This window comes from Danio rerio, chromosome 21 (genome assembly GCF_049306965.1).
Source record: "Danio rerio strain Tuebingen ecotype United States chromosome 21, GRCz12tu, whole genome shotgun sequence".
Lineage (NCBI taxonomy): Eukaryota > Metazoa > Chordata > Actinopteri > Cypriniformes > Danionidae > Danio > Danio rerio.
In genome coordinates, this window is record NC_133196.1 from 25,892,313 (window position 1) to 25,902,688 (window position 10,376).

A 10,376-nucleotide genomic window follows, 5' to 3' on the forward strand; every position below is an offset into this window, starting at 1 on the left:
TCTGCCTTCAGATGACAGGAAGCTACAACTAAGAAAATATAAAGCCCTGAAGATTAGAAGGAAAACAACACTTTTAGAAACCACCTAAAGTAACAAATTATGGGACATCTGATCAGTGATCATGTGTTAAATGGTGTAAGATTTCCCCTATATTAGGCACCAGATTCAGCAAAGTTCATCAGGTCGACCCGGAGACATGAGAAGAGACCAAACTGTAGTTAGAATGGTTTATTCTGCAAGCCTGATGATAAGGATGAGCAGGGACATATATACATAGTGGGCTGACCTTTAAAAGTTATACAGAAGAAGGAAGACACTCTTAATATGGGCATGTTATACAAACAGAATAAAGAAGAAATGTATATATAGCGGGGCTTTCCATCCAGTGTGGGAGCTGTCTGCAAAACCGAAACCAGACGTTGACCTTCAGACCTCCGATGCACACACACACACAAAAAACCACAGACACTTCTGCTTCTCATGCAAGCACACTTAAAAGAGGACAAAATGTTCTCTCAGTCCCCTCTTTTAGGCCAAAGGCCTAACGCAGAGGAATCTATCATATCGTTGACCCATCATACTGTCCATTGTAGCATAAACACGATTCATCAAACATTGTAAAAGAAAGGGGCCACAGCAACAAATAAGAAGGAAAATAATACATACAGGAATTATCATAGTGAGGAAAGGAGTTACCCAGCCGAACAGACCCATCATCCAACCCCATGTAGTGTCTGGGACATAATCAGAAGTCATGGCAATTTTTAACCCTTGGAGAGTAGACATAGCAGTACTCATTTACATACCCCCCCGGGATGCTGTTAAGAGATCTAGAGCCATTCTATTTTGCAAAACCATGGTACGTAAGTTTCCAAGTTCCTTATTCTGGGCTTCATTAATTATTTTTGAGGCATTCAGGAATAGGCCCATGCGATAGTCCAGGGTCTCAATTCTTAGTAGAGCTTTTCCCACACCTATTTGCGGAAATAGAGCCAATACCACTTTGTTACCAGTGGTCCATAATTTGAAATCCTCGGGCACATCAGTACCCCATACAGAGTCATGGGGCTTCATTTCAGGGACACTGCGTTTAACTCTTTGCTGCGCGGACAGGACCTGGGCTGTCACAATAAAAGTGTGATCAGTCACATGCACAGGGGCACACTGCCCCGTCCAGTTGGCCGGTAGGGACATGTAGGCGTTTTTCCCACACAACCACCACCCACCCTGGACCACATAAGTGCCATTTGAGGGTCCTGAGATGTCGACTGGGGCCCCCTCTCCCGAGGAGGCAATTTGTTGACAGTTAACAGTGCTTCCCATGAAATGAGAGCCCATGGTCTGGTTATAACACACAGGGTGTGTAATAGAGTGGTTAATAAAAACCTTGTGGCTAATAGGTGAGGGTTTAGCATGGCCAAATTTTACCCAAAATAGAGCATCACATGTACCATTTCTAATGCCAATCCGGTATGGATCGTAGTCATCGACAATTATATATGGATTCTGGTACCCTGATCCTGCAAAACTGGCAGAACATTTAGCAGCTGTTTTATTCATGGGTTTGGCATAAAGAGGGGTTTGCTTGGCTGAATGAGGCATAACAGAACATACATAACAACCAGATACATTATATGACCTAGCTAAAACTCATTTACATATTGATACCACATATTATTTCAATTGGATTGTCAGCCCCATCCTCTGCCCATCCAAATTCATGATCATGTGTCCAGCGTTTCAGCCTGGCTGCATTAGCTTGAGCAACAAGAAAGAGAAACAGTCCCAATGTCCATAGCCACTTCATGCTGATCCTTCTAGTAGTTATGCTGCGTGGAGGTGCTAGCTGATGTGGGGGCCCCCGAAGTATCTGTAAAACAAAGAGAGTCTGCAGACAGATTATCATAGTACAAAACTTATACATTTTTATTATTCAATAGGTGCTCGTTTTATTCTGGTTGCATGGATCCACTGTGGAGAAGAGGAGGTTAAAACGGCGGTTCTGGTTACAGCCACGACATCCGTCGGGGGGCCATATTTGGGGTCCCCCAGTTCTGTGCTCATTTTATTGAACTGTCTAATCATTACTCTGTCACCAGCCTTAAATGGGTGTGTTGGGTCTACCGGCATCGGGGCTGAACCAGAATGTATATTAGTCCAGTATGCATGCAATGTTGTTAGTAGCTGTTGTGCACATTCACTCATATGAATATCCAAAGAACCGTCACCCAGTGTGGTACCCCTTTGCCTCCATGGTGAGGGAAAGGGTCGTCCCATCACAGTCTCATAAGGAGAGAGACCGTGAAGACTTTTGTGAGGAGACATCCTCATGTCTGCTAAAACGAGAGGTAGCAAGGCGAGCCAATTTGAGTGCCCTGCATGTTGCATAGCCTTTCTTAATTTGTCCTTGATGGTCCTATTAGTTCGTTCTACTATGCCAGATGATTGTGGATGATAGGGAATATGTAGCTGCCAATTAATTTGGAGTTCTTAAGCTAGATTTTGTATTACTTTCGCAGTAAATGAGGTTCCCTTATCTGAGTCTATGGCACATGGTATACCGTATCTTGGAATGATTTCTCTTGTCAAACATCTGACAACTGTATTAGCATCTTCCTTACTGCATGGGAAGGCTTCAACCCATTTTGAAAATTTGTCCACAAAAACCAGTAAATATTTATTAGGACCCCTCTTTGGCAGATGTGTAAAATCTACCTGCCATTCCTGAAAAGGTGTTTCAGGAAGGGGCAATTGTTGATGTTTAGCTTGAGGTTTAGTGATGTTATTTTGAGCACATATCAGACATCTGTCTAGCGTGTTATTGACATGGTGCTGTAAATTATTGATGCATAAAAAGGAACTCATTGTGTCTATTAACTCATTGTGTCTATTAACTCATTGTGTCTATTAACTCATTGTGTCTATTACCCCTCTTCGGCCGCGGTGTGTAACACCGTGAAACTCGCGGACGAGAAAAGGTGCACAGGATGATGGCAGGCATAAACGGCCTTTGCCATCTAGCATTATTCCATTAGGATCAGTCGTTGCGTCACATTCAGACCAGTAAGTATGGTACTAAGTATTTAGTAAGCTGCTGTTTTAGATGTGTCAGGAGCTCCTCCTGATCATCTTTCCACGCGAGGCGTGTTTTTATACGAGTACGTGTCTTTTTACCCTCATCTGTTTCTTCCTTAATTGTCTCTGTGTGTACTATAACATGCTTGGGATCAAGAGCAGGTATTTTTGTTGTTATTTCGTCATCGTCATAGGACGAACCCATTTTGGTTTAAAGGATAAATCGATAATCTGCCCCAATTAGTTGGCAGTGACGCGAGCTGCGCAACAGCATGTCTACAAATTGCAGTGGTTTGTCCACTTCTGGTAAAAGAGATATGAGATCCTTCAGAACAGAGGGTGAGGGCGGAATTATCTCTATCCCTCGTGGTTTAGCAACCCACACCGCAGCCACATTAGAAGCTAAAGTAGTGCCCTCCGTGCTGTCGGAGGGGTCTGGTTTAGTTTTAATCATTTCTGTCAGAGACGGATAAATAGAAGGCACTGCAGGAGGAGCGCTGGCAGAGCATGAGATAGATTGCGAAGGCCCCGTATAAGGGGGTGGTGACGTCATGGTGGTTTTAGCAGCTGCAAGAGAGCCTCTCTTATCTGCCGTAAGGGCAGTATTACTTCTGCTTTTAGGTTTGGGGACAGATTTCAAAACAGTTTTGGGTGTAAAAATGCCTTTTTTTTATCCCTTCATATAGAACTCATTTTATACCATGTGTCATATCCATTCATCATATATTGGTCATTCCATTCTGGATCCCCATATCAATTTGTAAGCTAACTGAAGGAAACCTGGGTCAAATGTTCCTTCCCTAGGAAAGTCTCTCCATTGAGATTGTCCCTCTGTCCACCCAGCTAAATTGGACAGCCAGGGTTCAGTGTAAAATCCCCAGCCACATCTATCCATCCACTCTTTTGGACTCTCACTGGGTTCTGGTTTTGGATATCCTTGTCCCATATTGCTGAAGCTGGTGCGTAATACTTATTTACTAAAATTTATTAAATCCCCTGATTTGTGGAACCCAAATTTAATCGGGTACAACAACACAAATCCTTCTGTGCAATTTACTGTTTGAAGTAAACTTGACAGGCTAGCAAGTGTCAAATTAATAAATTTTCCTGATTTGTGGAACCCAAATTTAATTGAGTACGACGACACAAATCCTTCTGTGCAATTTACTGTTGAAAGTAAACTTGACAGGATGTTCTGTGCTCTAGAGCACAGACCTCTCTTACCTAATTTTAACTAAAATCTTACGATTTCCTGAGATACACCGGAGCAGGCAGTGTGAATAAAAATTCTCTTACCTGATCAGATGTATCCCGGACGAGCCCCCAGATCTGTAAGATTTCCCCTATATTAGGCACCAGATTCAGCAAAGTTCATCAGGTCGACCCGGAGACATGAGAAGAGACCAAACTGTAGTTAGAATGGTTTATTCTGCAAGCCTGATGATAAGGATGAGCAGGGACATATATACATAGTGGGCTGACCTTTAAAAGTTATACAGAAGAAGGAAGACACTCTTAATATGGGCATGTTATACAAACAGAATAAAGAAGAAATGTATATATAGCGGGGCTTTCCATCCAGTGTGGGAGCTGTCTGCAAAACCGAAACCAGACGTTGACCTTCAGACCTCCGATGCACACACACACACAAAAAACCACAGACACTTCTGCTTCTCATGCAAGCACACTTAAAAGAGGACAAAATGTTCTCTCAAATGGCAATCCACCATTTACACTTTTCGAAGAGTGGATAAAAGTCTTCTATTGAGTTAAAGTCCGCTATAAAAATTATTTAAGCATTGACTGTAAAGCTGTTGTAGCTCCCCCCAATAATTTCACGAGCACTAAAGATTCTCTGATGACTGGCGATTGATTGACTGGTTCACCATAAATATGACCAAACAACTCGAAAAGCCATGAGAACTGAATACACACAACAGTAAAACAAAATACAAAGAACATAAATACATAAAAATATACATTATACTTGTAAATCCTTGAAACTAATTAAACTTTAACAACTTAAGTTTTTGTACATACACTGTCACATACAGTTTTTTTTTTTTGCTATATAACAACAATTCACAAATAACACATAAAATATAAGTGAACTTACTTCATTGGCAGCTTATTACAAAAAGAGGAACTTCCTATGGCATCTTGTTTGCTTCTTGAATCCAGATGAATATCATTCAAGCAGGTCAACATAAATTCTACTTCACTTGCTATAAGGTGCAGCCATTTTGTCTTCTGGTTACTCTGTATGGTTTTCATAATAAAAGTTTCAACCCTATACAACTCTGTACTTTGTAATTTTAAATTAAGAGTTTTTACCAAAGTCTAGGGCTGTTTCTCAATATGCGTTCTTCAGCGGTCTTGCATCCTCGTGTTCTCGTGCAACGTCATCATCAGCTGCCTAAGTTCAGTTCCAATACTCAAGACCGCAAGTACGGAAGACGCGTGAAACTTCCCGGATGTGTTCTTGATATCGAGGACGCACCGATGCAGACTTCAGCAGCGAGCTCGCTCTGGAAGTCCCAGAAGTCATTGCGACTGGAGGTGGGAAGCGCAGCATTTTATTTAGATTTATTATTAAAGTTCAGAGATATCACTTATTTACCTCAGGAGTTTCCCTAAATGAAACGGTGAAAGTAAACATTAACATGAATATCTTAATAAAGGAATAAACACATTAAGGGTGTTTGTTTGATGAAATTCGTATTAAAATTTAAATAATTTATATTGTGCAGAGTATATTTATAATTTTTTTATGCAAAGTATATATTTTGAAGATGGGGGAAACAATAAATCGTTGTATGAAGGCTTTAATGTTTAAATAATTTCCATTTAAAACGCGTGAAGGTCACATGACCATCAGGAAGAACGCAGCATCCCATTTCACAAAGGACGCGTTCTCTGCCCTCGCGGTCGCCTGAGTTCAATCTTCCGAGGACACCTGGCAAGACCGCTCTCCTCAAGAACGCAAGTCCGTTCTCTGCGTTCTTGGAATTGAGAAACAGCCTATGAAATAATGAAATAAGTAACACAAACTGAATCTCAGTCAGTTACAGCCAGTGTGATGGAGTTTGCAGGTAACAGCGTTTGCTACATCTACACAATTTAAGTGTGAGAGGTTCAGTTCATTCCTTTGTTTAACTGTCAGGATGCTGTCAGCCGTGCAAGTGGCAGCTATATAAAATGAAACACGGTGTACATCACAAAAGGGGTTACATTGACTAAGATTACACTATGTTGCAGCTTATGAAAAGACTGATATTGCTATTAAGATGATGAATGCAAAAAATAAGTTATATGTCAATAGCATCTGTGCAATTTCAAACACCACCCATTAGATCACAACACAGTTATTATCATTAAGTTAACTAAGATTCATTCATGTCGAGCAGTGTGTGCAAGGCTGGTGGGTGCATGCATACATTTTTTGTTTGTTTGTTAGTTTTGATTAGTGTTTACTTCAAATGCAATGAATCTGTTAATATAAAACTTGCTTATAATGGGTGGAACTAAAATTTTAAAGTTAGGAGCACCAGTGCAAAAAGGTTATTTTTGAGCTCTGCTGTGTTTCATATAATGTATTGTAAATAGATTACTGTACTAAAATATTGTCTTTGCGTAAACATTTTGCAAACAAAAAATCCATATTTATGAGTAACTTAAAATGTAGTAGTACGCATACCAGGCCAGTAGTTGGCGGTGTAATTTTATGGAGCACTATGCACATGCACAGACAGTCCTATAGTTGTTTGGTTGTCAAGCTGTTGTGCGTACCTGAACACATAATACACACTTTTTAAACAATGGTTCATTTTTGAAATACAAATTATGTTGTGTAAATGCTCAGTAGATTTTGTTTCAGCCTGAGTGCAAATTAAGAATGCAGCTTCAGGGTAAGGTGAAACACTGCAATGATTTTTCGTTTTGGAACAAATTCATGCATTCAACCAACTGGTTGAGAGATTGATTGAATGAGTAATGGTTGTCTTATTCTTGAGGTTTCACTGAAGGCAGATATTCTCAATTCAATTAAATTAACTTCATCTTTATTTCTATAGTGCGTTTACCATGTAGATTGTGTCCAAGCAGCTTAACATAGAAGTTCTAGTAAATTGAAACTGTCAGTCCAGTTTTGAAGTTCAGTTTAGTTCAATTCAGTGTTGTTTAAATTTCACTGCTGAAAGTCAAAAAACTGAAGAACAAATCCATATTCTCACCAAACCTGCCTGTTGTCTTAGTAGTTATTGTGTCAATAGATTGATGGGGAGACACTACAAAGTACGCTTTTGAAATTCATCAATAATCTACAGTAATATACAGTACATTTTTGTTAAATTTGTCACATGTTTTTTACTGGCATGGTGCAACAGATCTTCAATTACAGGGCTTTTCAACATATTATTTATTCACATTTTTACACATAAAAAAAGTTGCAGATTTTTTAAACATTTTTTTAGAAGGTAAAAAATGTACATTCATATAAAAAGTAGAAAATACATGAATAGGATAAAGTTAAATAATTGGACACTTTAGTAGTGTCGAATATGTTGTTTGTTAAAACCTGCTGGTGAGATCAGGAGACCAGCTTGAAGATTGTAATACATTTTAGTTCTCATAAAGATACTTTCTGTGTCCTTGCGGTCACCCAAGTTAATTTTTTTTAAGATCAACCTGCATTCCTAAAGTTGAGATACTTCTATTAAGTCATGTACTGAACTCAACTAATTAATCTTAAGCATTTTTTAACAAAACAGTCGAATGATGAAAAAAATGTAGATTGAATGATGCAATAAATGTAAGGGAATTGCAAAAAAAACAGTTTACAAAAGCCATGTTATTTGGCAGCCTGCATGGCCATTCATCCTAATCTTTTTTCCCCATCCTGTATCTTCAATTTTTTATTTTCAACATTTCGTCTTTAACCTCATCCACTGCACAATATATTAGAGTAAATAAAGATACATTAAAGTTTGATACTACAACAGAAACACAAACGCATGTATCATGATTACAACTTAAAAAAAAAAATATATATATATATATATATATACATATATATATATATATATATATATATATATATATATATATATATATATATATATATATATATATATATATATATATATTATAAATGTGTTTTTGTGTGTTTGTGTATGTGTGCGTGCGTGTGTGTGTGTGTGTGTGTGTGTGTGTTTAGTGGTTCGAGTCCAGGTTGGACCAGCTGATGTTTCTGTGTGGAGTTTGCATGTTCTCCCCGTGTTCGCATGGGTTTTTTCCAGGTGCTTCAGTTTCCCCCACAGACCAAAGAAATGCAGTACAGGTGAATTAAATCATTTAAATTGGCCATAGTGTATATGTGTGTGTAAGAGTGTGTATGGGTGTTTCCCAGTACTGGGTTGCGTTTGAAAGGGCATTCACTGCATAAAACATACGCCTGAAAAGTTGGCAGTTTATTCCGCTGTGGAGACCCCCGATACATCCAAGACTAAGCTGAAGGAATATGAATGAACTTTAACTTGACTAATGAACTTGCTATCTAATCTTTGCAATTTCTCCAAAGATAACAAACACTTGAAACCCATTCTTTCCAGAACATTGTTTGTCTGTGTATTCTACTCTGGTTTTCAAGGCAGCTGTTGGCATTGTGCCACCAATTGTGCAACGTTGTGCAACTGCAGCAGTTCTGGGCACGTAACCTGATCTAAAGCTCATATCTAACTGGATGGCCCATTTCATCACAGGTTGATGGGGGAAAAAAAAACATCCTGGCTAAAACAAAATCCTCCCATCATTGTGCCACAATTAATTGGACCTGTTGTCAATAATTTCATAGATCTCTTATTTAGATTTTTAACAGCACTGTTAGGTCTAATATTTAAATTTTTTATTTGTTATCAGTGAGAAAGGAGTGGGGTGGAAACTTAATTCATAAACTGACAATCTGTCTGGAAAGAAAGATTGATAAGTGTAGTAACCCTGATGAAATAAAACCAACAGAAAACATTACAACATTTCTATAATAAATACCATTGCCACCATATACCAAGGCGACACGGTGGCACAATGGGTAGAGCTGTCACCTTGCAGCAAGAAGGTTGCTGGTTTGAGCCACGGCTGGGTCAGTTGGCATTTCTGCGTGGAGTTTGCATGTTCTCCCTGTGTTCACGTGGGTTTCGTCCGAGTGCTCCGGTTTCCCCCACAAGTGCAAAGAGATGCGGTACAGGTGAATTGGGTGAGCTAAATTGTCCATAGTGTATGTGTGAATGAGTGTGTATGGGTGTTTCCCAGTGATAGGTTGGAGCTTGAAGGGCATCCGCTGCATAAAACGTATGCTGGATAAGTTGGTCATTCCGTTGTGGTGACACCTGATTAGTAAAGAGATTAAGACAAAAAATAAACGAATGAATGAATACTATTGAAAGTAGCTAATTCTAACCCTCAAAACCAGGACATTTGAATTCCTATTTGTTTTATAACATAGACCTTTAGGATTTATTAGTGGCATACCACCAATAGGACCATTACAGTTTCCATTCGAATCTATACAATGTCCATTACAACCAATAAAGCCATTGCAAGTGGTTTCAATGATTTCTTCCTCCAGGGAATTCTTTCCAGGCAATACACACAGCAAATAGTTCCTGTGCTACTTTACTGTTAAATCAGTGCTCTTGAAACTCCAATGACAATCAAATTTGAGAACTGGAGCCGTTGATGATGCTTTTGCAAAGTGTAATTATGAAGTGGCTGTGTTCAAATGGTCAAGAGATATTTCAGTGTATGTATAATTAAACCCGAGCGCTTCAGATACGCATGTGTATCAGCATTTACTCACTTCCCAGTGCATTTAATGCTCCAAAATGACCAAACAGGGGATGTTTTTTAATTCACTACAAGAGAGATTTACTCTTTAAGTGTACTTAGGGTAATTAGAAAACCCATTTTGTAAAACTGTCTAGTGAGAGTTGACAGTTTTCCGGGAAAGATTCCAAAAATTAACTTCTTCTTTCTTCTTTTTTTTTTTGCTAGAAGAGAGAGACATATTGTTACGTTTCTTTCAATTTAAGCTTCTCGGAGGTTCAGTCCAAGACCTTGTCAGATTAAAGCCACAGGCCTGCCAGCCGACACGGTGGATACTGAGAAAGAGAGAGAAGGTGGGGCTTCAGCAGAAAAGATGCACTAAACACATCTGTTGTTTGAAACCACTTCCCACTGGTACCCTTAATGTCTGTATCATCAAGAAAATAGCTTTCTTAATTGCCTTCATTAGTCAAGCTGGTGCG

At 39.1% G+C, this 10,376-nt stretch overlaps 1 long non-coding RNA gene across 1 annotated transcript; it reads right to left on the reverse strand.

Annotated features, from left to right (window-relative positions):
- Window positions 1-213: 213 nt before the first annotated feature.
- On the reverse strand, window positions 214-4,514 carry LOC141379871 (uncharacterized). Its single transcript, XR_012396789.1, has 2 exons — window positions 4,372-4,514; window positions 214-1,870 (listed from the first exon to the last, which is right to left on the reverse strand). It is a non-coding gene; the product is annotated as an uncharacterized lncRNA (long non-coding RNA).
- Window positions 4,515-10,376: the final 5,862 nt, after the last annotated feature.